Consider the following 26,532-nt stretch of genomic DNA (forward strand, 5'->3'; position numbering starts at 1 on the left):
GAACCCAAAACACGGAAGGGTGGTTTTGGCAAAACCAATCCAGATCCAAAACACGAAGAAAGATCCAGATCCAAAACCAAAACACAAAACACGAAAAGTGGCCGGTGCACACCCCTAGTATAAGTTAGTGGTAAGCTGTTATATGTTGTATTTTAATTGCAATAAAGTTATGGACACCTTCTGGGCCTTATACTCTAAGGGGTATATTCAATTGGGCGCGAGGTTTAGCGAGGGTAAAACCTTGCACCCCTTGCGGACAATATCGGAATCCTGCGGGTATGCGCGCTCCCGATACCCGCGGGATTCAATTAAAAAAACAATGGACATGGGGTTTTCATGAATGAAAACCCTGCGCAGCGTAAATAAAAATAAAATAAAAATCACTTACCTGCCCGGGCCTCCACGGCTCCCAGTGGCTTCCCCTCTCTCTTCTTACTGGAGAGGGGACTGCTGGGAGTCCCGGGGGCTGATGGAAGGAGCAAGAACTGCTGGGAGATGTAGGGGCCACACACACCGCACCGGGGGTCACAGACACACTCATGCAGACACACTCACTCAATCATACATACAGCACACACACTGATACACACATACATACACCATACACACTGACATACTCACCCTGCTGCAGAAGAGCCGGCTGCCGACGCTGGATGCAGAAGAAGATTAAGAAGACAGCGCTGAGGAAGGTGAGTAATTAAGGACTAATTAAGCTAATTGGATACTTCCAATTGCTTAACTAGTCCTCAGGGGGGGTGCCGCGGGGGTGTCAGAGCAAGTCCCGGTGATATTTCCATAAATCATTGATTTTAGGATAAATCACGCTTGCTCAGGAGGTGCGAGAATAGAAACCTCCCGGTGCGTGTTGTTAAAAAAACCTCACACCTAATAGAATAGCAGAAAACCCGCACCTGCAGGAAAAACATCGCAGGTGCGGGTTTCTTGCTATTCTCACACACAATTGCATATGCCCCTAAGTGTCACTGCACATGTATCCAGATTCCGCTCGCACACAGAGTTACGATTGAAGCTCCCAAGAGACGCACGGTCTCAGAAGTGTTTTCAAAATGGCCACCCCCAGCATGGAATCATCATTACCTAAGGGGGAACATTGCACTGTCTTTTACCCTCATTTTCCTAAACAACCTATGGAACATCTGCCTGCTCCCTGCCCCTGTTGGTATTAGGGCTGCACAGCTGACACATTTGTTTTATACATACTTACCGACTTTGCTGCCTCCTCCTCCAGGAAGGGGCAGCCAGGTCGGCAGAGAAGGGCATGTCGGCCGGAAAAGTGGGCGGTGCAGAGGGCGTAGCGGTACGATCATGTCATTCTGGCTCCCCCACTATACAGTGCCAAGAAAACAGGCATCGTATAGTGGGGGCGGGGCTACAGTGACGCGATTCAATCGCATTATTGCCCCCCCGCTAACCACCCACTTCACCTCTGTAAGTGGTTGGCCGTTGGGAGGTGCTGATGGAGGCGGGCTGCGGGTGGTGGAGCAGGGTGCAGGGACCCGATTTTTCGGGAGCCTCCTGGCTATTCCGGGAGAGAAGTCAAGTATGGTTTTATACTGTGCCACGGAAACCAGCAGCGGCATTAGTTGTCCCACAGTTTTCCCAATCATTTCAACTGACCCTGATCACGTAAGTTAAATGAAAACTTGATACGAAGTTTAGCGACTATCCTGGTAAATCAGTTTGGGATGACTCGTGTTCTGCCTATTGCGATGGCATTTGTTCTATTCATATTCCCAGATACTGCTCCAGTCCAGCCAGCCGAGGCCTAACGTAACCTTCTCCACATCCAGGTGATAAGCACAAAGATAAAGGCGGAAATGTCACAAAGAACGTTTCACTACACCCGCATGAGCCAGCTCGCCATAATTAACCTGTTATGTATTCAGTAAAATGAGCCTAAAAAGCAGTGGTGTAACTAGGGTATTTGGAGCCCAGGGCAAATTTGAAAAGGGAGCCCCCACCACCCCGATATGTGCAAAAAAAATGGGCGTGGTCACTTAAAAATGGGGCGTGTCAACATGACACACCCCTTTATTTTCACGCTGAACATTCCTATCCATATGCACCTTAACCCCAGTAGTACCCCTTATACAGTACCCCAGTATGCAGTTGTGGTCCCTCTTATGCAGGCCCATAGTAGTGCCCCTTATACAGTATCCCCAGTAGTGGTCCCCCTTACTCAGTGCCCCCAGTAGTGGTCCCCCCAAATGCAGTGCCCTATGTAGTGTTCCCCCTTATGCAGTGCCCCCAGTAGCAGTCCTCACAATGCAGTGCACCCAGTAGTGGTATCCCCTTATGCAGTGCCCTTTATATAGTGCCCTCAGCAGTAGTCCCCCCCCTATGCAGTGCCCTTTATATAGTGCCCCCAGCAGTAGTCCCCCCCCCATTCAGGTTTCCCAGTAGTGGTCCCCCTTATGCAGGCACCCAGTAGTGATCCCCCCTATCTAGTGCCCCCTGTAGTGGTCCCCGCAGTGCCCCTAGCAATAAGCCCCTTACATAGTGCCCCCAGCAGTAGGCCCCCCCTCCCATGCAGCGCCCCCAGTAGTGACCCCCCCTATCCAGTGGTCCCTGTAGTGGTCCTTCCTGTTATTGCCCCCAGTTGTGATCCCGCCAGTGCAGTGCCCCCAGTAGTAGTTCCCCCCCAAGTAGTGATCCCCAGTTGATGTTCCCCCTCCCGATTAAGTGCCCCCTGTAATAGCCCCCCCCCAGTAGAGGTCCTCCTAATAATGGTGCCTCCAGTAGTAGTAGCCCCCCCCCGTTGTGCCGCCACCCCAGTAGAGGTCCCCCCAGTGGTAGCCACCCCCGTTGTGCCCCCAGTAGTGCTGACAGGTTTTTAAAAATATATATATAAAAACATACTTACCTGAATCCACGCTGCTGCTGCTCCTCCAGTCCGCGACGCCGCTCCCGCCGCTGCCGCCCGCCAGTCCTCCTGGGCTGGCGCGCTCAGCATAATGGGACAGACAGTGGGTGCTGCAGCAGTCAATGAGAGTCTATCTGACTCTCATTGGCTGCTGTTTAACACACGCATCGCCGCCAGCGCTGGCGGCGATGCGTGTGTTATGCACAGCCTGAGCCCGCCTCCTGGCGCTATTGGGGAAGCGCTCAGGGGGAGGGAACGGGCTCAGGTGTGCAGCACAGGACCGGCGCTGGAAGCCTAGCGCCGGTCCTGTGTAAATGTGTAGCGCTGACCGCACTCATTGCGGTCGGCGCTACACTGGTGGCTAACTAGGGCGAGCCGGACCCTGCCCGACCCCCCCTAGTTACGCTACTGCTAAAAAGTGATTGAAGTCTATGTAAAAAAAGCCATACTGACCAGGAACGCACTTCAGCATATTTCTATATTAGTAAAGTCATTTCTTTTATCTCTGGGAAGATGTGGTCAGTCCGTTGGTTGTTTTGGATTAAACATGGTCAAAGGTTAAAGGAACCGCAGGCCAGAGCCCAAAATAGTGGAGTGGAAAAGTGAGGGCTGCTTTGTATCTCACTAAAGTGATTCAGCCGAGCCGGCTTCTCCCTGACTCCCGGCAAAGTCAATGCCATATTTGTTTAACTGGGGGCTGTTGGCCGAGCTCTGTTCTCACTCCTCGTTTCTCCGGGTTTTTTTTTTTTTTCTTTTTTTGGATCTGTCACTTTGCAGACAATAAGGCTCTTTCACTCGGTGAATTTCACATTGAGAAAAGGAGCCAAGATCTCTGGGATGGCAGGGCAGTGCCGAGGAATCCGCTGGCACATAGCTCAGCGCCAGAGGTTACTGCGCAGGCCGCCTATGGATGCAGAGAAAGATTTGCAGAATTCAATCAAACGATTGAGTTTCTGTAGTGCCGGCCACGTAGGCCGTTTAACCCTCTGCTGGCCGAGCGACACACACACAATAGCCATCTGGACTGCTGGAGAAATAAATCGCTGCCTCAAGTAAATTCTTTACAGCAAGGAGACGGCTACTATGGAGATCACCAATTCCAGCAATGCCAACATTTCCAGGCGGACAATAGCCCAAGCTGCAGAATCTGTATTAGATAAATAGCAACGGCAGCGCCATAACTTGCTCTCTGCATCGGTATAAACTGGAGAGTTAGGGACTTACTAAAATAGAAAGAAAAAAAACTACTTAATTTTGCATATTTACGAAGTGTCAAGTCTTTTCCATCTAATTGATGTACATAGATTACAATTTGCACCAACGCTTTGTGTAAAGTTAAATTTTGAAGGCAAAAAAACCCCCGTACTGTAAATAATATTTTAGATAATAACGAGCCCCGATAATTAACATTTGAACTTGCCGCGAGCACCGGAGCAATTCATAATTGGACAAATCACCTTTCGGAGCAGTGTAACTAATATGCCTGTGTGACCTACAGGTCACGCATGCGCACAAGAGCCCCAGCGTCTGGCGGAAGATCTCTCTTCATGACTAGGGACTCCTTTCCATAGGAAAGGAGCGGGTTGCGAGAGCACTGTCCATTTGAAGATGGCGAATGCTCCCGCAGTCAAGCTCTGAAAATATAGTTCCAGGGAGAGGAAGGTAAGCAGGAGATATCTGTGATACAGGTGTATGGGGACAGCGGCCATTCCAGGGAGAGGAAGGTAAGCAGGAGATATCTGTGATACTAGTGTATGGGGACAGTGGGCCACATCAGGAGAGGAAGGTAAGCAGGAGATATCTGTGATACTAGTGTATGGGGACAGCAGGCCACATCAGGAGAGGAAGGTAAGCAGGAGATATCTGTGATATTAGTGTATGGGGACAGTGGGCCATTCCGGGAGAGAAAGGTAAGCAGGAGATATCTGTGATACTAGTGTATGGGGACAGCGGGCCATTCCAGGAGAGGAAGGAAAGCAGGAGATATCTGTGATACTAGTGTATGGGGACAGCGGCCATTCCGGGAGAGAAAGGTAAGCAGGAGATATCTGTGATACTAGTGTATGAGGACAGCGGCCATTCTGGGAGAGAAAGGTAAGCAGGAGATATCTGTGATACTACTGTATGGGGATAGTGGGCCATTCCAGGGAGAGGAAGGTAAGCAGGAGATATCTGTGATACTGGTATATGGGGACAGCGGCCATTCCAGGGAGAGGAAGGTAAGCAGGAGATATCTGTGATACTAGTGTATGGGGACAGCGGGCCATTCCGGGAGAGAAAGGTAAGCAGGAGATATCTGTGATACTAGTGTATGGGGACAGCGGGCAATTCCGGGAGAGAAAGGTAAGCAGGAGATATCTGTGATACTAGTGTATGGGGACAGCGGGCCATTCCGGGAGAGGAAGGTAAGCAGGAGATATCTGTGATACTAGTGTATGGTGACAGCGGGCCATTCCGGGAGAGGAAGGTAAGAAGGAGATATCTGTGAAACTAGTGTATGGGGACAGCGGGCCATTCCGGGAGAGGAAGGTAAGCAGGAAATATCTGTGATACTAGTGTATGGGGACAGCGGGTCATTCCGGGAGAGGAAGGTAAACAGGAGATATCTGTGATACTAGTGTATGGGGACAGCGAGCCATTCCGGGAGAGGAAGGTAAGTAGGCGATATCTGTGATACTAGTGTATGGGACAGCGGGCCATTCCGGGAGAGGAAGGTAAGCAGGAGATATCTGTGATACTAGTGTATGGGGACAGCGGCCATTCTGGGAGAGGAAGGTAAGCAGGAGATATCTGTGATACTAGTGTATGGGGTCAGCGGGCCATTCCGGGAGAGGAAGGTAAGCAGGAGATATCTGTGATACTAGTGTATGAGGACAGCAGGTCATTCCAGGAGAGGAAGGTAAGCAGGAGATATCTGTGATACTAGTGTATGGGGACAGTGGGCCACATCAGGAGAGGAAGATTAGCAGGAGATATCTGTGATACTAGTGTATGGGGACAGCGGGTCATTCCAGGAGAGGAAGGTAAGCAGGGGATATCTGTGATACTAGTGTATGAGGACAGCGGGCCATTTCGGGAGAGGAAGGTAAGCAGGAGATATCTGTGATACTAGTGTATGGGGACAGCGGGACACATCAGGAGAGGAAGGTAAGCAGGAGATATCTGTGATACTAGTGTATGAGGACAGCGGCCATTCCGGGAGAGGAAGGTAAGCAGGAGATATCTGTGATACTAGTGTAAGAGTACAGCGGGCCATTCCGGGAGAGAAAGGTAAGCAGGAGATATATGTGATACTAGTGTATGAGGACAGCGGGCCATTCCGGGAGAGGAAGGTAAGCAAGAGATATCTGTGATACTAGTGTATGGGGACAGCGGGCCACATCAGGAGAGAAAGGTAAGCAGGAGATATCTGTGATACTAGTGTATGAGGACAGGAGGCCAATCCGGGAGAGGAAGGTAAGCAGGAGATATCTGTGATACTAGTGTATGGGGACAATGGGCCACATATGGAGAGGAAGGTAAGCAGGAGATATCTGTGATACTAGTGTATGGGGACAGCGGCCATTCCGGGGGAGAAAGTTAAGCAGGAGATATCTGTGATACTAGTGTATGGGGACAGCGGGCCACATCAGGAGAGAAAGGTAAGCAGGAGATATCTGTGATACTAGTGTATGAGGACAGGAGGCAATTCCGGGAGAGGAAGGTAAGTAGGAGATATCTGTGATACTAGTGTATGGGGACAGCAGGCCATTCCGGGAGAGAAAGGTAAGTAGGAGATATCTGTGATACTAGTGTATGGGGACAGCGGCCATTCCAGGAAAGAAAGGTAAGTAGGAGATATCTGTGATACTAGTGTATGGGGACAGCAGCCATTCCGGGAGAGAAAGGTAAGCAGGAGATATCTGTGATACTAGTGTATGGGGATAGCGGGCCATTCCAGGGAGAGGAAGGTAAGCAGGAGATATCTGTGATACTGGTGTATGGGGACAGCGGCCATTCCAAGGAGAGGAAGGTAAGCAGGAGATATCTGTGATACAGGTGTATGGGGACAGCGGCCATTCCAGGGAGAGGAAGGTAAGCAGGAGAAATCTGTGATACTAGTGTATGGGGACAGTGGGCCACATCAGGAGAGGAAGGTAAGCAGGAGATATATGTGATACTAGTGTATGGGGACAGTGGGTCATTCCGGGAGAGGAAGGTAAGCAGGAGATATCTGTGATACTAGTGTATGAGGACAGGGGCCATTCCGGGAGAGGAAGGTAAGCAGGAGATATCTGTGATACAAGTGTATGGGGACAGCGGGCCATTCCGGGAGAGAAAGGTAAGCAGGAGATATCTGTGATACTAGTGTATGGGGACAGCGGGCAATTCCGGGAGAGAAAGGTAAGCAGGAGATATCTGTGATACTAGTGTATGGGGACAGTGGGCCACATCAGGAGAGGAAGGTAAGCAGGAGATATATGTGATACTAGTGTATGGGGACAGTGGGTCATTCCGGGAGAGGAAGGTAAGCAGGAGATATCTGTGATACTAGTGTATGAGGACAGGGGCCATTCCGGGAGAGGAAGGTAAGCAGGAGATATCTGTGATACAAGTGTATGGGGACAGCGGGCCATTCCGGGAGAGAAAGGTAAGCAGGAGATATCTGTGATACTAGTGTATGGGGACAGCGGGCAATTCCGGGAGAGAAAGGTAAGCAGGAGATATCTGTGATACTAGTGTATGGGGACAGCGGGCCATTCTAGGAGAGGAAAGTAAGCAGGAGATATCTGTGATACTAGTGTATGGGGACAGCGGGCCATTCCAGGGAGAGGAAGGAAAGTAGGAGATATCTGTGATACTAGTGTATGGGGACAGCAGCCATTCCAGGAGATGAAGGTAAGCAGGAGATATCTGTGATACTAGTGTATGGTGACAGCGGGCCATTCCGGGAGAGGAAGGTAAGTAGGAGATATCTGTGAAACTAGTGTATGGGGACAGCGGGCCATTCCGGGAGAGGAAGGTAAGCAGGAAATATCTGTGATACTAGTGTATGGGGACAGCGGGTCATTCCGGGAGAGGAAGGTAAACAGGAGATATCTGTGATAATAGTGTATGGGGACAGCGAGCCATTCCGGGAGAGGAAGGTAAGTAGGCGATATCTGTGATACTAGTGTATGGGGACAGTGGGCCATTCCGGGAGAGAAAGATATGCAGGAGATATCTGTGATACTAGTGTATGAGGACAGGAGGCCATTCCGGGAGAGGAAGGTAAGCAGGAGATATCTGTGATACTAGTGTATGGGGACAGCGGCCATTCTGGGAGAGAAAGGTAAGTAGGAGATATATATGATACTAGTGTATGGGGACAGCGGCCATTCTGGGAGAGGAAGGTAAGCAGGAGATATCTGTGATACTAGTGTATGGGGTCAGCGGGCCATTCCGGGAGAGGAAGGTAAGCAGGAGATATCTGTGATACTAGTGTATGAGGACAGCAGGTCATTCCAGGAGAGGAAGGTAAGCAGGATATATCTGTGATACTAGTGTATGGGGACAGTGGGCGACATCAGGAGAGGAAGATTAGCAGGAGATATCTGTGATACTAGTGTATGAGGACAGGGGCCATTCCGGGAGAGGAAGGTAAGCAGGAGATATCTGTGATACTAGTGTATGGGGACAGCGGGCCACATCAGGAGAGGAAGGTAAGCAGGAGATATCTGTGATACTAGTGTATGAGGACAGCAGCCATTCCGGGAGAGGAAGGTAAGCAGGAGATATCTGTGATACTAGTGTAAGGGGACAGCGGGCCATTCCGGGAGAGGAAGGTAAGCAGGAGATATCTGTGATACTAGTGTATGGGGACAGTGGGCCACATAAGGAGGGGAAGGTAAGCAGGAGATATCTGTGATACTAGTGTATGGGGACAGCGGCCATTCCGGGAAAGAAAGGTAAGCCGGAGATATCTGTGATACTAGTGTATGGAGACTGCGGGCCATTCCGGGAGAAAAAGTTAAGCAGGAGATATCTGTGATACTAGTGTATGGGGACAGCGGGCCACATCAGGAGAGAAAGATATGCAGGAGATATCTGTGATACTAGTGTATGAGGACAGGAGGCCATTCCGGGAGAGGAAGGTAAGCAGGAGATATCTGTGATACTAGTGTATGGGGACAGCGGCCATTCTGGGAGAGAAAGGTAAGTAGGAGATATCTGTGATACTAGTCTATGGGGACAGCGGCCATTCCGGGAGAGAAAGGTAAGCAGGAGATATCTGTGATACTAGTGTATGTTGACAGCAGCCATTCCGGGAGATGAAGGTTAGCAGGAGATATCTGTGATACTAGTGTATGGGGACAGCGGGCCATTCCGGGAGAGAAAGGTAAGCAGGAGATATCTGTGATACTAGTGTATGGGGACAGCGAGCGATTCCGGGAGAGGAAGGTAAGCAGGAGATATCTGTGATACTAGTGTATGGGGACAGCGGCCATTCCGGGAGAGGAAGGTAAGCAGGAGATATATGTGATACTAGTGTATGGGGACAGCAGGCCATTCCGGGAGAGAAAGGTAAGCAGGAGATATCTGTGATACTAGTGTATGGGGACAGCGGGCCATTCCGGGAGAGAAAGGTAAGCAGGAGATATCTGTGATACTAGTGTATGGGGACAGCGGGCCTTTCCACCAGAGGACGGTAAGCAGGAGATATCTGTGATACTAGTGTATGGGGACAGCAGGCCATTCCGGGGGAGAAAGGTAAGCAGGAGATATATGTGATACTAGTGTATGGGGACAGCGGCCATTCCGGGGGAGAAAGGTAAGCAGGAGATATCTGTGATACTAGTGTATGGGGACAGCATGCCATTCTGGGGGAGAAAGGTAAGCAGGAGATATCTGTGATACTAGTGTATGGGGACAGCGGGCCATTCCGGGAGAGAAAGGTAAGCAGGAGATATCTGTGATACTAGTGTATGGGGACAGCGGGCCATTCCGGGAGAGGAAGGTGAGCAGGAGATATATGTGATACTAGTGTATGGGGACAGCGGGTCACATCGGGAGAGGAAGGTAAGCAGGAGATATCTGTGATACTAGTGTATGGGGACAGCAAGACATTCTGGGAGAGGAAGGTAAGTAGGAGATATCTGTGATACTAGTCTATGGGGACAGCGGGCCATTCCGGGAGAGGAAGGTAAGCAGGAGTTATTTGTGATACTAGTGTATGGGGACAGCATCATTCGGGGAGAGGAAGACAAGCAGGAGATATCTGTGATACTAGTGTATGGGGACAGCGGGCTATTCCGGGAGAGGGAGGTAAGCAGGAGATATCTGTGATACAAGTGTATGAGGACAGCGGCCATTCCGGGAGAGGAAGGTAAGCAGGAGATATATGTGATACTAGTGTATAGGGACAGCGGGCCATTCCAGGAGAGAAAGGTAAGCAGTAGATATCTTTGATACTAGTGTATGGGACAGCGAGCCATTCTGGGAGAGGAAGGTAAGCTGGAGATATATGTGATACTAGTGTATGGGGACAGCAGGCCATTCCGGGAGAGAAAGGTAAGCAGGAGATATCTGTGATACTAGTGTATGGGGACAGCGGGCCATTACGCAAGAGGAAGGTAAGCAGTAGATATATGTGATACTAGTGTATGGGGACAGCAGGCCATTCCGGGAGAGAAAGGTAAGCAGGAGATATCTGTGATACTAGTGTATGGGGACAGCAGGCCATTCCGGGAGAGGAAGGTAAGCAGGAGATATCTGTGATACTAGTGTATGGGGACAGAGGGCCATTCCGGGAGAGAAAGGTAAGCAGGAGATATCTGTGATACTAGTGTATGGGGACAGCGGGTCATTCCGGGATAGGAAGGTAAGCAGGAGATATCTGTGATACTAGTGTATGGGGACAGCGGGCCATTCCGGGAGAGAAAGGTAAGCAGGAGATATCTGTGATACTAGTGTATGGGGACAGCGAGCCATTCCGGGAGAGGAAGGTAAGCAGGAGATATATGTGATACTAGTGTATGGGGACAGCAGGCCATTCCGGGAGTGAAAGGTAAGCAGGAGATATCTGTGATACTAGTGTATGGGGACAGCGGGCCATTACGCAAGAGGAAGGTAAGCAGGAGATATCTGTGATACTAGTGTATGGGGACAGCGGCCATTCCGGGAGATAAAGGTAAGCAGGAGATATCTGTGATACTAGTGTATGAGTACAGCGGGCCATTCCGGGAGAGAAAGGTAAGCAGGAGATATCTGTGATACTAGTGCATGGGGACAGCGGGTCATTCCGGGATAGGAAGGTAAGCAGGAGATATCAGTGATACTAGTGTATGGGGACAGCGGGCCATTCCGGGAGAGAAAGGTAAGCAGGAGATATCTGTGATACTAGTGTATGGGGACAGCGGGTCAGTCCGGGATAGGAAGGTAAGCAGGAGATATATGTGATACTAGTGTATGGGGACAGCGGGTCATTCCGGGAGAGGAAGGTAAGCAGGAGATATATGTGATACTAGTGTATGGGGACAGCGGGTCATTCCGGGAGAGGAAGGTAAGCAGGAGATATCTGTGATACTAGTGTATGGGGACAGTGGGCCATTCCACCAGAGGAAGGTAAGCAGGAGATATCTGTGATACTAGTGTATGGGGACAGCGGGACATTCCGGGAGAGAAAGGTAAGCAGGAAATATCTGTAATACTAGTGTATGGGGACAGCAGCCATTCCGGGAGAGAAAGGTAAGCAGGAGATATCTGTGATACTAGTGTATGGGGACAGCGGGCCATTCCGGGAGTGGAAGGTAAGCAGGAGATATCTGTCATACTAGTGTATGCTGACAGAGGGCCATTCCGGGAGAGAAATGTAAGCAGGAGATATATGTGACACTAGTGTATGGGTACAGCGGGCCATTCCGGGAAAGAAAGGTAAGCAGGATATATCTGTGATACTAGTGTATGGGGACAGCGGGCCATTCCGGGAGAGGAAGGTAAGCAGGAGATATTTGTGATACTAGTGTATGGGGACAGCGGCCATTCGGGGAGAGGAAGACAAGTAGGAGATATCTGTGATACTAGTGTATGGGGACAGCGGGCCATTCCGGGAGAGGGAGGTAAGCAGGAGATATCTGTGATACAAGTGTATGAGGACAGCGGCCATTCCGGGAGAGGAAGGTAAGCAGGAGATATATGTGATACTAGTGTATGGGGACAGCGGGCCATTCCAGGAGAGAAAGGTAAGCAGGAGATATCTGTGATACTAGTGTATGGGGACAGCGAGCCATTCCGGGAGAGGAAGGTAAGCAGGAGATATATGTGATACTATTGTATGGGGACAGTGGGTCATTCCGGGATAGGAAGGTAAGCAGGAGATATCTGTGATACTAGTGTATGGGGACAGCGGGCCATTCCGGGAGAGAAAGGTAAGCAGGAGATATCTGTGATACTAGTGTATGGGGACAGCGAGCCATTCCGGGAGAGGAAGGTAAGCAGGAGATATATGTGATACTAGTGTATGGGGACAGCAGGCCACTCCGGGAGAGAAAGGTAAGCAGGAGATATCTGTGATACTAGTGTATGGGGACAGCAGGCCATTACGCAAGAGGAAGGTAAGCAGGAGATATATGTGATACTAGTGTATGGGGACAGCGGGCCATTCCGGGAGAGAAAGGTAAGCAGGAGATATCTGTGATACTAGTGTATGGGGACAGCGGGTCATTCCGGGATAGGAAGGTAAGCAGGAGATATCTGTGATACTAGTGTATGGGGACAGCGGGCCATTCCGGGAGAGAAAGGTAAGCAGGAGATATCTGTGATACTAGTGTATGGGGACAGCGGGTCATTCCGGGAAAGGAAGGTAAGCAGGAGATATATGTGATACTAGTGTATGGGGACAGCGGGTCATTCCGGGAGAGGAAGGTAAGCAGGAGATATATGTGATACTAGTGTATGGGGACAGCGGGTCATTACGGGAGAGGAAGGTAAGCAGGAGATATCTGTGATACTAGTGTATGGGGACAGCGGGCCATTCCGGGAGAGGAAGGTAAGCAGTGGATATCTGTGATACTAGTGTATGTTGACAGCAGCCTTTCCGGGAGATGAAGGTAAGCAGGAGATATCTGTGATACTAGTGTATGGGGACAGTGGGCCATTCCGGGGGACAAAGGTAAGCAGGAGATATATGTGATACTAGTGTATGGGGACAGCGGCCATTCCGGGTGAGAAAGGTAAGCAGGAGATATCTGTGATACTAGTGTATGGGGACAGCGGGCCATTCCGGGAGAGAAAGTAAGCAGGATATATCTGTGATACTAGTGTATGGGGACAGCGGCCATTCCGGGAGAGAAAGGTAAGCAGGAGATATCTGTGATACTAGTGTATGGGAACAGCAGGCCATTACGCAAGAGGAAGGTAAGCAGGAGATATATGTGATACTAGTGTATGGGGACAGCAGGCCATTCCGGGAGAAAAAGGTAAGCAGGAGATATCTGTGATACTAGTGTATGAGTACAGCGGGCCATTCCGGGAGAGGATGGTAAGCAGAAGATATCTGTGATACTAGTGTATGGGGACAGCGGGTCATTCCGGGATAGGAAGGTAAGCAGGAGATATCTGTGATACTAGTGTATGGGGACAGCGGGCCATTCCGGGAGAGAAAGGTAAGCAGGAGATATCTGTGATACTAGTGTATGGGGACAGCGGGTCATTACGCAAGAGGAAGGTAAGCAGTAGATATATGTGATACTAGTGTATGGGGACAGCAGGCCATTCCGGGAGAGAAAGGTAAGCAGGAGATATCTGTGATACTAGTGTATGGGGACAGCAGGCCATTCCGGGAGAGGAAGGTAAGCAGGAGATATCTGTGATACTAGTGTATGGGGACAGAGGGCCATTCCGGGAGAGAAAGGTAAGCAGGAGATATCTGTGATACTAGTGTATGGGGACAGCGGGTCATTCCGGGATAGGAAGGTAAGCAGGAGATATCTGTGATACTAGTGTATGGGGACAGCGGGCCATTCCGGGAGAGAAAGGTAAGCAGGAGATATCTGTGATACTAGTGTATGGGGACAGCGAGCCATTCCGGAAGAGGAAGGTAAGCAGGAGATATATGTGACACTAGTGTATGGGGACAGCAGGCCATTCCGGGAGTGAAAGGTAAGCAGGAGATATCTGTGATACTAGTGTATGGGGACAGCGGGCCATTACGCAAGAGGAAGGTAAGCAGGAGATATCTGTGATACTAGTGTATGGGGACAGCGGCCATTCCGGGAGATAAAGGTAAGCAGGAGATATCTGTGATACTAGTGTATGAGTACAGCGGGCCATTCCGGGAGAGAAAGGTAAGCAGGAGATATCTGTGATACTAGTGCATGGGGACAGCGGGTCATTCCGGGATAGGAAGGTAAGCAGGAGATATCAGTGATACTAGTGTATGGGGACAGCGGGCCATTCCGGGAGAGAAAGGTAAGCAGGAGATATCTGTGATACTAGTGTATGGGGACAGCGGGTCAGTCCGGGATAGGAAGGTAAGCAGGAGATATATGTGATACTAGTGTATGGGGACAGCGGGTCATTCCGGGAGAGGAAGGTAAGCAGGAGATATATGTGATACTAGTGTATGGGGACAGCGGGTCATTCCGGGAGAGGAAGGTAAGCAGGAGATATCTGTGATACTAGTGTATGGGGACAGTGGGCCATTCCACCAGAGGAAGGTAAGCAGGAGATATCTGTGATACTAGTGTATGGGGACAGCGGGACATTCCGGGAGAGAAAGGTAAGCAGGAAATATCTGTAATACTAGTGTATGGGGACAGCAGCCATTCCGGGAGAGAAAGGTAAGCAGGAGATATCTGTGATACTAGTGTATGGGGACAGCGGGCCATTCCGGGAGTGGAAGGTAAGCAGGAGATATCTGTCATACTAGTGTATGCTGACAGAGGGCCATTCCGGGAGAGAAATGTAAGCAGGAGATATATGTGACACTAGTGTATGGGTACAGCGGGCCATTCCGGGAAAGAAAGGTAAGCAGGATATATCTGTGATACTAGTGTATGGGGACAGCGGGCCATTCCGGGAGAGGAAGGTAAGCAGGAGATATTTGTGATACTAGTGTATGGGGACAGCGGCCATTCGGGGAGAGGAAGATAAGTAGGAGATATCTGTGATACTAGTGTATGGGGACAGCGGGCCATTCCGGGAGAGGGAGGTAAGCAGGAGATATCTGTGATACAAGTGTATGAGGACAGCGGCCATTCCGGGAGAGGAAGGTAAGCAGGAGATATATGTGATACTAGTGTATGGGGACAGCGGGCCATTCCAGGAGAGAAAGGTAAGCAGGAGATATCTGTGATACTAGTGTATGGGGACAGCGAGCCATTCCGGGAGAGGAAGGTAAGCAGGAGATATATGTGATACTATTGTATGGGGACAGCGGGTCATTCCGGGATAGGAAGGTAAGCAGGAGATATCTGTGATACTAGTGTATGGGGACAGCGGGCCATTCCGGGAGAGAAAGGTAAGCAGGAGATATCTGTGATACTAGTGTATGGGGACAGCGAGCCATTCCGGGAGAGGAAGGTAAGCAGGAGATATATGTGATACTAGTGTATGGGGACAGCAGGCCACTCCGGGAGAGAAAGGTAAGCAGGAGATATCTGTGATACTAGTGTATGGGGACAGCAGGCCATTACGCAAGAGGAAGGTAAGCAGGAGATATATGTGATACTAGTGTATGGGGACAGCGGGCCATTCCGGGAGAGAAAGGTAAGCAGGAGATATCTGTGATACTAGTGTATGGGGACAGCGGGTCATTCCGGGATAGGAAGGTAAGCAGGAGATATCTGTGATACTAGTGTATGGGGACAGCGGGCCATTCCGGGAGAGAAAGGTAAGCAGGAGATATCTGTGATACTAGTGTATGGGGACAGCGGGTCATTCCGGGAAAGGAAGGTAAGCAGGAGATATATGTGATACTAGTGTATGGGGACAGCGGGTCATTCCGGGAGAGGAAGGTAAGCAGGAGATATATGTGATACTAGTGTATGGGGACAGCGGGTCATTACGGGAGAGGAAGGTAAGCAGGAGATATCTGTGATACTAGTGTATGGGGACAGCGGGCCATTCCGGGAGAGGAAGGTAAGCAGTGGATATCTGTGATACTAGTGTATGTTGACAGCAGCCTTTCCGGGAGATGAAGGTAAGCAGGAGATATCTGTGATACTAGTGTATGGGGACAGTGGGCCATTCCGGGGGACAAAGGTAAGCAGGAGATATATGTGATACTAGTGTATGGGGACAGCGGCCATTCCGGGTGAGAAAGGTAAGCAGGAGATATCTGTGATACTAGTGTATGGGGACAGCGGGCCATTCCGGGAGAGAAAGTAAGCAGGATATATCTGTGATACTAGTGTATGGGGACAGCGGCCATTCCGGGAGAGAAAGGTAAGCAGGAGATATCTGTGATACTAGTGTATGGGAACAGCAGGCCATTACGCAAGAGGAAGGTAAGCAGGAGATATATGTGATACTAGTGTATGGGGACAGCAGGCCATTCCGGGAGAAAAAGGTAAGCAGGAGATATCTGTGATACTAGTGTATGAGTACAGCGGGCCATTCCGGGAGAGGATGGTAAGCAGAAGATATCTGTGATACTAGTGTATGGGGACAGCGGGTCATTCCGGGATAGGAAGGTAAGCAGGAGATATCTGTGATACTAGTGTATGGGGACAGCGGGCCATTCCGGGAGAGAAAGGTAAGCAGGAGATATCTGTGATACTAGTGTATGGGGACAGCGGGTCATTCCGGGAAAGGAAGGTAAGCAGGAGATATATGTGATACTAGTGTATGGGGACAGCGGGTCATTCCGGGAGAGGAAGGTAAGCAGGAGATATATGTGATACTAGTGTATGGGGACAGCGGGTCATTCCGGGAGAGGAAGGTAAGCAGGAGATATCTGTGATACTAGTGTATGGGGACAGCGGGCCATTCCGGGAGAGGAAGGTAAGCAGGGGATATCTGTGATACTAGTGTATGTTGACAGCAGCCATTCCGGGAGAGAAAGGTAAGCAGGAGATATATGTGATACTAGTGTATGGGGACAGCGGCCATTCCGGGAGAGAAAGGTAAGCAGGAGATATCTGTGATACTAGTGTATGGGGACAGCGGACCATTCCGGGAGAGAAAGGTAAGCAGGATATATCTGTGATACTAGTGTATGGGGACAGCGGCCATTCCGGGAGAGAAAGGTAAGCAGGAGATATCTGTGATACTAGTGTATGGGGACAGCGGCCATTCCGGGAGAGAAAGGTAACCACTACAGTATATACTACAGACAGCATCAGTGACTGCCATATACTACAGATAGCATCAGTAACCACTATATATTGCAGACAGCATCAGTCACCGCTATATACTACAGACAGCATCAGTGACCACCATATAATACAGACAGCATCAGTAACCGCTATATACTACAGACAGCATCAGTGACCGCTATATAAAACAGACAGCATTACTGACTACCATATCTTGCAAACAGCATTAGGGACCGCCATATAATACAGCATCAGTGACCGCCATGTACTACAGACAGAATTAGTGACTTACTGTACATATACTAGCATACAACAACATTAAGTAAGTAGTGTTTTCAAAGATAAACACAATGAATTTATTACATACTGACAATAATATAAAGTACAGTAGGCTCATACTGTACAATAGCTACAACATATATTACTGCTTCTTAATATATTTTCAATACACTATTAAAATAAAAGATAAGAAAAAAACGTGGTAAGTAATCAGTTTACAAATCCATACTTACGCTGACGTATTTGCGTCCGCAAATTTGCTCGAAGGCCAAGTGAGCGTCTCCACAAATCGGACCACCTCCGTTCTAATTGTGCTACATTCCTCCTGAACCCCGCCATACGAAGGCTACACCAAAACACATGCGAGCGCAACCATCGCAAAAAAATAAACAAACAACGAGTGACTCGTTCGCTAGGTTCTATCGCTCGCTAGCTAGAGGAGTTGCAGTGGTCAGGAATGGGCGTCACATTGGTTGCGGGCGATCAGCTGTGTGAGTGCAACCATTTTGTTTTTCTCGCTCGCTCGGCGAACGAGCGAGCGGCCGCTTGCGAACGGCTCTGAATGAGGTCCATAGCACATATAACATATATAGCACATATAGTACATATAACACGTCCAGATGTTTCCGGCAGGGGTCCATCTTGTACACACAGCAACTGAGACTAAAGGTTCTGTGTAAGGAAGGTAGATATGTGTATTTATTAGGTATTTAGAAGGTAGATATGTGTATTTATTGGAGCTTCATATGACCAGGTAGTAATACTGTATTGCTCTGCCCCCCCCCATATCTGTCTTATTACCCTACACATCCCTCTCATTATGTCCTCTGTATTGCTCATTGCCCCTTATATCTATTTATTTGCCCCCTCCATAGCTATTTATTGCCCTCTCTATATTTCTCTCTCTGCCCACCCCGAGCCCCACTCTCTCCATATATCTCTGCAATCCCCCGATTCATAGCTGTCTCATCGCCCCTGTGACCTCTTTCACCATATCTCCATAGCAGTCTAATTACCCATCTGAGACAGGAGGGGTCGGCGGCAGCCGGGAGACTTGCCTGCCATCCCGGGAGGTCGGGAGCGGCACCCGATTTTCGGGAGGCTCCCGACCAAATCGGGAGGGTAGGCAAGTATGACCTTACCTCCATTATGAAACTGTTATATATATAAAAAAAATCTGAGATATATAGATTCAAATGGGATCATTAGTATAATTTCCCTGCATTGGGTATAAGGCACACTGGGGCAGATGTATGAAGCTCTGGAAAGTGATAAAGTGCAGAGTGATAAATGACCAACCAATCAGCTCCTAACTGACATATTACAAGCTGTGTTTGAAAAATAACAGTTGTGAGCTGAGTGGCTGGTCGTTTATCACTCTCCACTTTATCACTTCCCAGAGCTTCATACATCTGCCCCAATGATCCCTATGGTTACATGTATTTTCTGAAAAGTGTCAGTGTGTTTTCATCAACAAATAGATCTTACTGACTGCTTTGGGGCTCATTTACATTTGCATGTAAGTCAGGTTTATGACACACCTCTGAGATGTATCAGTACACGCCTATTACATGCATGACACACCTCTGAGATATAGCAGTACACGCCTATTACATGCATGACACACCTCTCAGATGTAGCAGTACACACCTATCACATGCATGACACACCTCTCAGATGTAGCAGTACACGCCTATTACATGTATGACATGCCTCTCAGGTGTAGCAGTACACGTCTATCACATGTATGACACACCTCTCAGATGTAGCAGTACACGCCTATCACATGTATGACACACCTCTCAGATGTAGCAGTACACGCCCATCACATGTATGACACACCTCTCAAATGTAGCAGTACACGCCTATCACATGTATGACACACCTCTCAGATGTAGCAGTACCTGCCTATCACATGTATGACACACCTCTCAGATGTAGCCGTACACGCCTATCACATGTATGACACACCTCTCAGATGTAGCAGTACATGCCTATCACATGTATGACACACCTCTCAGATGTTGCAGTACACGCCTATCACATGTATGAGACGCCTCTCAGATGTAGCAGTACACGCCTATCACATGTATGACACACCTCTCAGATGTAGCAGTACACGCCTATCACATGTATGACACACCTCTCAGATGTAGCAGTACACACCTATCACATGTATGACACACCTCTCAGATGTAGCAGTACACACCTATCACATGTATGACACACCTCTCAGATGTTGCAGTACGTGCCTATTAACATGTATGACACACCTCAGATGTAGCAGTACATGCCTATCACATGTATGACATGCCTCTCAGATGTAGCAGTACACACCTATCACATGTATGACACACCTCTCAGATGTAGCAGTACACACCTATCACATGTATGACCCACCTCTCAGATGTAGCAGTACACACCTATCACATGTATGACACACCTCTCAGATGTAGCAGTACATGCCTTTTAACATGTATGACACACCTCAGATGTAGCAGTACACGCCTATCACATGTATGACACACCTATCACATGTAGCAGTACACACCTATCACATGTATGACACACCTCTCAGTTGTAGCAGTACACGCCTATCACATGTATGACACACCTATCAGATGTAGCAGTACACGCCTATCACATGTATGACACGCCTCTCAGATGTAGAAGTATACTCCTAACACATGTATGACACGCCTCTCAGATGTAGCAGTACACGCCTATCACATGTATGACACACCTCTCAGATGTAGCAGTACACACCCACTTTACCACCACGCTCATAGGTGCCACTTTCACACTCTCCCTGAAATGCTGTTTCAAAAGTAGACAAGTATGGTGCACGCTGTGTATGATAGTAGTTTTACTTAAAACCTTGATCCCATCCCCAAATCTATGTTCAGCTCTTTAGCATTTTGCCATAAGAAACATATAACAACATATAACATATAACAGAAGTATGTGTTAGTGTCTGTGGCTGTTACTGAAGCTTTTATTACAGCCGGAATTTGTACGCAGGACACACATTATTTTGTGTAAGATTATTGTGTGTATAATATTAATCTTGTAAATGTATATATCATTTATATGCGTAGCATAAATCTGCTTTGTAATGCTTAGTAATTAAAAGCCCCTTGGAGTCTGATTTTAAATGTGTTCATTGTATAGACAAGAGAATAGTCTCCACTTTGTCAGTAGGTTTTGTATTTGTTTATAGCTCTTTGACATAAGATTCTTATGTGTATGTAAATTGTTACTTAAACCACACCCACATTAAATAAATCACACCCACATTAAGCAAACCACGCCTGCATTCTATAAACCACACCCACATTGTATAAACTACACCTGCTAGATTTTAGTTGGTGGTGATTTTTGCTGGTAGAAAAGTCGGGGACACAGCGACTGCCAACAGCTGTCACGAAGGCTGAGAGGTGTATTCACTTCATCACTGCAATGGTGCTGCAAGGCAATAAAAGGTGGGTTTAGGGGAGGGGAAAGCCATAGTTCAGCGTACTGGATGCATTGGTCATGTCCCCTTCATGTGTACGTGCATGTTTGTCATGATTCCTCAACATGAAAATATCTGCTAAGTAAATCCATACTCTGCGTCCCAATATATTAATATTTAGCTACAGCTTACATATCATCGCCTGCAAAACCCATACAGGTCTTCTAGATATTTAAGATTCCACTGCACTCTAGTGGTCAGATTAATGTACTGCATGAATGCAATATAAACTTGAAGTTAGGTATTCCTAATTCTCTACATGTTCTCTGGTTTGGACATATATTATTATTATTATTATTATTATTATTATTATTACTATTATTATTATTATTATTATTATCCTTTATTTATATGGGACAACAAGTGGTCCGCTGCGCCTTACACAGTACATAAAACTAATTAGTGAACAAAAAAACAAGTAACTTACAGCACATTACAGTGAAGGACATTATATACATTGCTGCAATAGTGATTAAAGCACTCACAATAAGCAGCTGGGAGTTGGCAGTCACGTGTTAGGTGCCTATGAATACCCTTAAATTGCTAAAGAGGAATAATCGCTATCCAGACAATAATTGTGTTTCCATCGCACAAAAGTTCTTATTGTAATAAAAGAAAGTTACACGCTTTCATCTAGCACAATTAGCGCAAAGACAATAAAATACATAATATGATACAGCACAATACATACGCGTGCGCACCGGTCCCAGCATACAGTCATCAGTCCAGAAGCCTGTGGTCATCCAAGAAGAATGGCTGTATACTACAACCAGCATGCCAGCTATATACCCTCCCAGAACAAAGAAACTAGATAACAGCTTTCCATTGGCTCTTGCTCGTGAACATTCTGGTACGATGCAGGTCATTGGACAGTTCATACAGCATCACTAGGGGTATGTCCCAGTTCCTCAGATGTTGCTTTGTGTGGTTTTCCCGCCGTAGAACTGGTTCAAAGCTAATAAATAAACACTTCATACAGCTTTATATTCTAACCACTATTTTCATATAGTTCATATCTTGCGAACGCATTATGCGATTTCCTTGCGAGGTGAACCGGAAATCTGCAAACAAACATGTTGACTAGCTTATGGGCCCATTTACAAACGAAATATTAACCCTTTAGCGCTCGCTAAAGGGGTTATACCATCTTGCTGTATTTAGTAAACAGCGGTAATCTTAGATTAGCGCTGTTTATACAGCATCGCTCTCGCCATCTAAAAGATGGCGAGAGCAATGCGGGCCCCATTGCCGGCAATGGAGACCCGGCGGTGCCTTTCCGGCTTCAACGAAGCCTTCCAGGTACTGCCGGGTCTCCCTGTAATGCACATGCGCAGACGGACCGTCGCACATGCGCAGACGGACCCTGGAGCCCCGTCGCTGGCAGCGTTAGGCTGCCAGCAGCCCAGCAGAGGACCACGTCGAGGACGAGGATTCCGCTGGACTTGGCGGGACCTCGCCGGAGGGGTAAGTATTACTTAATACCAATGGAATTTTCGTTAGTATCACAGTGATACTAAATGAAAATTCCCGCTGGTATTTCCCTTCGTTTGTAATTGGGGCCCATTGTACCTTAAATATCGTATACATTACATTTCACAACATAAGTATTCGCTAATATAACCTCTAATATTAAGCCTTTAATGTGGAGGAACCTTTTTATAAGTTTCGGTATATGTGTGAGAATATTGCGTATAGTCGCTAATGTGCGTGGTGCGTTTATGTGTAGAGTGCTTTAATAAACAGCCCAACTGTGCGCTGTGCGTGTTGTATATTATATGTATGATTTAATGTGCGTATGGGGTATGGTAGGACTTTTAACAATATGCAGTAGCAATGCAGTCGCACGATGCTAATAACAGCATATTAGCATCGCACACAATGGTTTAATGCTGACGACGCAAGATGGCGTCGTCAGGGGCAACATAAGATCATCCGGCTTTGACATGCCCTTATGAGGAGTAAGGAGTAGAAGAAAGTGTAAGGAGAAGCACATGAGGGAAGAGGTCCCTGCTCGTGAGAGCTTACATTCTAAGGGGAGGGGCAGACAGACAGGCGTGACACAGAAGGGGAGGGGCAGACAGACAGGCGTGACACAGAAGGGGAGGGGCAGACAGACAGGAGTGACACAGAAGGGGAAGATAGGGAGGAAAGAGCATGAGGTGGGTTAGGATGAGAGCTGGAAGGCCTTGATGAAGTAGTGAGTCTTGAGAGCCCGTTTGAAGATTTGTAGAGAGGTGGAGTTTGATAGGGAGAGGGAGAGCATTCCAAAGGTAGGGAGCAGCACGGGCAAAATCTTGGAGGCGGGAGTGGGAGGAAGTAATGAGTTGGCAAGAGAGGCGGCGTGCATTTGTTGAGCGAAGTGGAGGGGTGGGAGTGTGAAGGGAGAGAAGGTCAGAGATGTAAGTGGGAGAGGATTTGGTGAGAGCTTTGTAGGAGAGTGTAAGAACCTTGAATTGGTATCTGAAGGGGAAGGGGAGCCAGTGTAGGGCTTGAAGGAGAGAAGAAGCAGATGTAGAATGTCTAGAGAGGAAGATGAGCCGAGCAGCAGAATTGAGGAGCGTAGTGGAGAGAGGTGAGAGACTGGGAAGCCAGCTAGGAGAAGGTTACAGTAGTCCAATCTGGAGATGTCCAGTGAGTGGATGAGGGTTTTAGTGGCATCCTGGGTGAGGAAGGGTCTAACCCTGGAAATATTTTTGAGATGGAAATGGCAGGACTGTGAGAGGTGCTGAATGTATGGCTTAAAGGAGAGGGAGGAGTCTAGGATAACCCCAAGACAGCGCACTTTGGGGCTAGAGGAGATAGTTGTGCCATCAATAGATAATGAAATTGTGGGAAGTGATGAAGTGGAAGAGGGTGGGAAGATGATCAGCTCAGTCTTAGATATGTTTAATTTAAGAAATCGCTGGAACATCCATGAAGAGACAGCAGAGAGACAGTTGGAGATGCGGGTAAGGAGCAAGGGGTGAGCTCAGGGGTAGAAAGGTAAATTTGAGTGTCATCAGCATAGAGATGATATTGGAGGTCAAAAGAGTTAATGAGTTCACCTAAAGAGGATGTATATAGGGAGAAAAGGAGAGGTCCAAGAACAGAACCTTGGGGAACTCCTACTGTTAGTGGAAGTGGGGGGGAAGAGGAGTTCTGAGAGGACACAGAGAAGGAACGATCAGAGAGATAGGAGGAAAGCCAGGAGAGGGCAGTGCCACGTAAACCGAGAGAGTAAAGGATTTGCAGGAGGAGAGGGTGGTCTACAGTGTCAAATGCAGCAGAGAGGTCAAAGAGAATAAGCGAGAGTAGTGGCCCTTGGATTTGGCAGCAAGGAGGTCGTTGCTGACTTTTGTGAGGGCAGTATCAGTGGAGTGGAGAGAACGGAAGCCAGATTGAAATGAGTCAAGGAGGGAGTGGGAGGAAAGAAAGGTGGTGAGGTGGTTGTGGACAATACGCTCACGGGGTTTGGAAGAAAAAGGGAGGAGAGAGATGGGTCGATAGTTGGAGAGTATGTTAGAATCAAGGGTAGTTTTTTAAGAATGGGGGAGACAAGGGCATGTTTGAATGCAGAAGGGACAGTGCCAGATGATAGGGAGAGATTGAGGAGGTGGGCAAGATGGGAACAGGCAGAAGGAGACAGGTAACAGAGGAGATGGGAAGGGATAGGGTCAAGGGGGGAGGTGGAAGGAGGGGAGGACCGGATGAGGGCCATGACTTCCTCTCCAGAAGCAGGGGAGGATGTCAGAGTTGGTGAGACAGAAGGGGAGGGGTGGTCAGGGCAAGGAGGGGGAGGAGTGCTGAGGGTCTGATGGGATATGATGTCCTCACGTATGGAGTCAATATTAGATGTAAAGTAGGTGGCAAAGTCAGGGGCAGAGAACGAGGAGAAGGGCAGAGGAGGAAGTTGAAAGTGGCAAAGAGACGCCGGGGGTTTGAGGACTGGGAGGAGATGTGATATATCCAATCCTTTCAATTGTTCACCTTTTGTGGCATCTCTGTACAGTATACTAGGTAGGAACGCATCTGTATGTACATGTAAACTGCTAAAATTAAAATAATAATGCAATGTGTATATCTGGCTTCAGTGACGTGCGGTGACTGTGAGGTCAATGGCTTGGGAGGCACACATGTAGTTGGGACTGAGTGCTGGGAACCCGTCTCACCCCCTACTCTGGCTGCTGCACTGGAGACTTGGGAAGTCCGGCAGAAGGGAAATTATAGAGGGAGACTACACCAAGCTTCAGTGTCCATTGATTCTCCTACCTGCATCATCGTGTCTTCTCTTGCTGCTGCTGACTGAGCGCTGATCGCTAAACACTGCAGTGCACTTCCTGGTCACATGATACATCCAAGGTGTCCACCAATGCTCAAGGCACACCCCCCATACTTAGAGGCATGCCTCTATTAGCTCTCTTTCTGTGTGGCTTACTGCCCATGGTGTGACCCCGCCCCCAGCTCTGCAAGCAGTGTCTGACAATATATAAGAGAGGCTGAGCTGTTGCTGCCTCATCTCCCGTCTCCTTGCAGTCCCAGGGAGCCCCATAAAGCTGGTGAGTATGAACTATAAAATGATTACAATAAACAAAGAAAATGTTTACAAGTTATAAATGTCTTCTTTGTATTATTCTAATTAATAATTAATAAGGAGTAGCCTCCCCTGACTGCACAACCCTGTCTGACTTAATATATTGGCAGCCCCAGTACTCTCTCCCTCTCATGGCATAAAAGTGAATCCCGCACAAGCTTTTTATATATTTACAGTGATACTTACTATAATTAACTCTTCTTCTGTCTTTAATAAGCACTGCTTACATCTACGTGTGACCTGGAACGTTCCCATGGCGTGTATGACTTCTGACTGACATGACAGTACTCTGAGGATCCGCTCGCTAGGCTGCCGATGTTTGCAATGTGCGCACGCGCATAAGTAGCAGTGTGCGAACTAGTCCATGCGATCGGGAAGATTGAGTGACAGGAGAAGCCGTTTATGGGTGGTGATAGGGGATGGTCGATTAAAACAGGGGTGTGGTGGTGCGAATACAGGCATGTCTGAGCGTCTTTACGCCGTTTCAGCGGCGTGCATAATTAAGACGGAGCATCAGCATACACGTCACGAATCTGGTCCTGAGTTCTGTCATACACCCCTCCCCAACCGTCCTGCTCACCCTGTCTGATCACTGCAGTATATATCAGACTGATGAGAAACTGTTACTATAACTCTTTTAGGGGCCTATTTATCAATAATCGCATTTGCAATATAATCTGGGGGTGATATTAGCGCCTGTGATCACATTGCAGTACGCCATCATAGCGCTGGGATGTATTATAGAGCACTTGCAGGGACAGAGGACCTCATTCAGAGTCGGTCGCGAGCACCGATGCGCTCGTAACCGACTCGATGGTTTGGCCTGCGCACGCGCAGCGGCCGGACTGCGCGTGCACAAGCCCCGGAGCGACAGATAAACTCTGTCGCTCCGGAGCTCGTTACCAAAGGGGCGGCTGTCGATGTTGATCGACAGCTGCCCCCGTTTGGTAGGCGGCCCGGGGGGGTGGTTTACAAATTGGAGGCGTTCCTTTACGAATGCCTTCTGTTT

Source organism: Taudactylus pleione, unplaced genomic scaffold (assembly GCF_031769625.1).
Source record: "Taudactylus pleione unplaced genomic scaffold, aTauple2 ptg000830l, whole genome shotgun sequence".
NCBI lineage: Eukaryota > Metazoa > Chordata > Amphibia > Anura > Myobatrachidae > Taudactylus > Taudactylus pleione.